Source organism: Myotis yumanensis, unplaced genomic scaffold (assembly GCF_028538775.1).
Source record: "Myotis yumanensis isolate MYYU_CA2020_CCGP unplaced genomic scaffold, mMyoYum1.0.hap1 SCAF_5, whole genome shotgun sequence".
Classification (NCBI taxonomy): Eukaryota; Metazoa; Chordata; class Mammalia; order Chiroptera; family Vespertilionidae; genus Myotis; species Myotis yumanensis.
In genome coordinates this window covers 84,878,220-84,882,819 of record NW_027223756.1, presented here as the reverse complement: position 1 = coordinate 84,882,819, position 4,600 = coordinate 84,878,220, and positions in this window count along the sequence as shown.

Sequence of the window (4,600 nt, the reverse complement as noted above, 5' to 3'; positions counted from 1 at the left end):
ATATTTTTAAAACATGTATTTTGATTTTTAGAGAAAGAGGGAGAGGAAGAAGAAATATCAATGTGACAGCGACATGTCTATTGGCTGATCGGCTGCCTTCTGCACGTCCCCTACTGGGAACCGAACTAGCATCCTGGGAATGTGCCTTAACCTCCTGGTGCATGGGATGATGCTCAACCAATAAAATCAATTTTAAAAACATGTATTTTTAAAATTGTATGAATTTGAATCATTCCCCTTTTTCTATAGATCAACTTAAGCTAAAGATTAGTTCATTTTGTTAATTTTTCCATTAAAAATTTCCACTTTTTATTTCATTGATGTTTTATGTGTTTTTCTAACTCTACATTTTATTAATTTCTGCTCTCATTTTTATTTGGTATTCTCCTTGCTTTGGAACCTCACCTTTTCAAGGTTGAAAGGTTAGGTTATTGACTTGAGATCTTTCTTCTTCACTAGAATAAGCATTAATGGCTATAAATATTTTTCTATGTTGTTTTAAATTCAAGTTATAAACCTGAAAACTTTAGGCATGATACAATGTCCTTTACAATCTCTAGTAATAGTTTTGGTTTTAAGTATCTTTTGCTGGATATTTTTATTGCCTCTTCACTTTTGGTCATTGCTGTTTACACATGTATCTTTCCCATGTTTTTACTTTTAATATATTTCTACCTTTGAAGCTACAGTGTGCTATACATAGCATATCTTTAGATCATGGTTTGGCTCCGTGGATAGAGCATCGGCCTGCAGACTGAAGGGTCCCAGGTTTGATTCTAGTCAAGGGCACATGCCCAGGTTGCGGGTTCAATTCTCAGTAGGCAGCCAATCAATGATTCTCTCATCATTGATGTTTCTCTCTCTCCCTCTCTGAAATCAATAAAAATATATATTTTTTAAATGTCACCATTTTAAAAAAAACATGTTTATTGATTTGAGAGAGGAAGGGAGAGAGAAACATTGATAGCCTGCCTACTACACACCCCCTACTGGGGTTCCAGCAACAACCGGGGCATGTGCCCTGCCCGGGAATCCAACCAGTGACCTTTGGGTGCATGGGACAATGCTCAACCAACTGAGCCACACTAGCCAGGGCCGGTTCTGCTTTAGTGCCAGGAACTGGTTCTGCCAGCAAAGGCTTGATAATGCTGTGGGGCAGCTTGGCCATCTTGTCAGATCCCAAGTTCAGCCTCTTGTCTAGTCTCTGGTCTGCTGGCTTCATGCATGAGTAGCGTCCCAGTCTCCACTTCCAGGGGACATTGCTGTGCCCTGTGTAAGGAGGCCCCTCAGGAAAGATAGTCCCTGCTCTGGGTGGACACAGGTGGGCTTCCCTCAGACTTGGCCCCTCCAAAAGAAACTTATACCCACCCTCCAAAAAAGCAGTCAGTAAAAAGGGAGAACATGATATTCATAACGATATTTCATAACCATATCTCTAAAAATGGTAAAACATAGTTCCAAATCATAACAATGACCACTAGTCCCCTCTTCATATTGATATCACTGATGGAGCTTTTTACAAGTTAAAGTTAACATCATTACATAGTTGTTACCTTCTAGAAAACAAGCATTATGAATGGCCATGACAGGATACAGTTTACCTCTTCACAGCAATCAATATAAAAAAAGGTCTCATTCCCTTGAATAGGAATCATACCCTCTTAACAGAATAATACTTGTTAACATTCTATTGCTTAAAACAGTGGTCACCAATCGGTGGTCCTCAGACCACTGGTGGCCTGTGAAGTCCGAAAGGTTGGCGACCGCTGGCTTAAAACAGTTAATAAAATGTGTATGAAATCTTTGTTTGACAGAAAATGCACATGGTTTTAATTACATGCACTAAAACATAAATGAAACCATTCTGAAGGATTAGTCACCTAAAAGTAACAGAAAATACCCAGCATTCCTGACAGGAGGGAGGTGCTTACTGTGCCATTGAAAGACCAGGTCAAGCCAACCACGGCACATTGCAGTAGAGAAACAAACTCCATGTTCTTTTGATCAATGCACCATTGTGAATGTCATGGGGAATCAACAAAACATACCCTCCAGCACTATTAACAGCATAAGATGTTTCCTATACAAAGTAGATCTTATACAGATATAACCTAAGGAAGAAAACAATCAGACATAGTCCCATGCATAAAGAGCTGAACTAGTTTACTGATGAACAAAAGAAAGCTTACAGAAAAAGCCACTCTGATGGATCTTTGATGTGAATCTTGTGAAGAAATCACTGGAAAACTACACCTCTAAGAAAATGGAAATCAAACAGATTGTAGTTGTTTTGAAGATACTCTTGACTGGAAGAGAAAAGAATTCAAGAAAATGAGCTGGGAAATGGTGCCCTATGTTAAAGCCCCTGTGTATCATTCTATTGCCATACTAGAGGCCTGGTGTACGACATTTGTGCACTTGGGTGTCGGGGCTGGGGTCTCTTCTCCACCTCCCCCACGGAGAGAGAGATGTGAACCAGTTTGTATAAATTAGGAGGCACTTTTGGGATTAAAGAAAAATGAACAGGACACAAAATTAGATTAAAAGTTTGGGCTGGGTGTGGCGTCTGCCCTCTCATGGAGGGACAGAGAGAGCCAGCACTAGAAGGAGTTTATTAAATACTCCAATTATAGGAAGTTACATCACATCTGGGTGGGCCTTGAGTTCCTGGTGACATCATGAGATCCATCCCCTTAACACTGGGTGGGAAAATCAGACTGAGTGGCGTCCAATCTCTTAACTGGGCCCGCCCTCAGGGCATGGCTATGCCTTTGCTCTTTCAGCTGACATCATTAAACCGAGTGTTCTTTGCCAGCGGCACTTAACACTGAGGGGGCGGGGGGGGAGGGGTCTCTGTGCCCTCTTACAGTCTGGGATCCCTTGGGGGATGTCCACCTGCCTGCTTAAGCCTGTTCCCTGGAGGCAGAAGAGGCTCCGGCCACTGCTGCTGCCCTCTCCAGCTGTGAACCTAGCCTCTAAGCGGTGTTCCCATTGTGGGAGTGCACTGACTACCAGGGGGCTGCTCTTGCATTGAGAATATGCCCCCTGGTGGTCAGTGCACGTCATAGCAACCAGTCATTCTGCCATTTGGTCAATTTGCATATTAGGGTTTTATTATATAGGATATGATGGCTCCACAATTGAATGCCTATTTTGCTTATGCCTTCCATACTCAGGCAAGTGAGGTTACTGGAAAAGTCTAATATGGAATCTCAGAGACTATAAATCCTGGAAAATCTAATTCCTAACATTACCTACAAAGCGATATTCCAAACATAGATTTTGGGTCATATCACAGGTCTCTCCTCTTAAACCAAAATATATCTAACATGCCAGTCAGGAAAAAAAGCACAAGATCAAATAACAAAGTAACAATTCACATGGAAATATAATCTTCATAAAATTGACACACATAAATATTTACTCCCCTGTTTATTGCTAAGGAACATGAGGAAAAAGCTCTTATACCCATCACCTCCCCCCCTCCCCACCCCCCCATCAAAAAAAAGCACTGTCAGTAATAAAGGGATATATGAGATATACATATATATACACACATATACATAAAGGGATATATGAGATATATACATATAGATATTAAATTTCACAAGGCCAGTAAAAAAATCCAAATACCAAAATAAAAAAAATATTGAATTCTAATTTTTTAATGCCATTTGAACAAAAAACAAATAAAACATCATTTAAAAATAAACTATTTCCATATTAAAAATACATTAGAATTCACACACTTTAAATCTAACAGGCTTCAAAAAGTCAATAGATAATATTACTAACTGACTTAGTAAAAAATCACCAGTTACTAATATGTAATATTGTAGAAAGTTATGTCCCAGAATTATTTCATTGTAATATTCATTTCTAAAAGAAATTACAGTTGACCCTTGAACAACACAGGCTTGAACTGCAAGGATCCACTTTTTAGCAGCAGTTCAAACACTTGTTTTTAAAGGATGAACTGCCATTTCAATTTGTGGTTGGGAAACCCATGGAGGACTGGCTTAAGTTCTACAAGGGTTTTGGAGTATGTGGGCAGTTGGTGCCCTTAATCCCTGAGTTGTTTAAGAATCAACAGTATTAGAAAACCACATCCTAATAACACACTTAAAGAAACTTGGTAAACAAAAATATTTATAATTTAAAAAATATACATATTTTTTAATGATTTTTTACAGAGAGGAAGGGAGGGGGTTAGAGAGTTAGAAACATCGCCGAAACCAGTTTGGCTCAGTGGATAGAGCGTCGGCCTGCGGACTGAAAGGTCCCAGGTTCGATTCCGGTCAAGGGTATGTACCTGGGTTGCGGGCACATCCCCAGTGGGAGATGTGCAGGAGGCAGCTGATCAATGTTTCTCTCTCATCGATGTTTCTAACTCTCTATCTCTCTCCCTTCTTCTCTGTAAAAAATCAATAAAATATATTAAAAAAAAAAAAAAAAAGAAACATCGATCAGCTGCCTCCTGCACACCCCCTACTGGAGATGTGCCCGCAACCAAGGTACATGCCCTTGACCGGAATCGAACCTGGGACCCTTGCGTCCGCAGGCCGACGCTCTATCCACTGAGCCAAACCAGTCAGGGCCA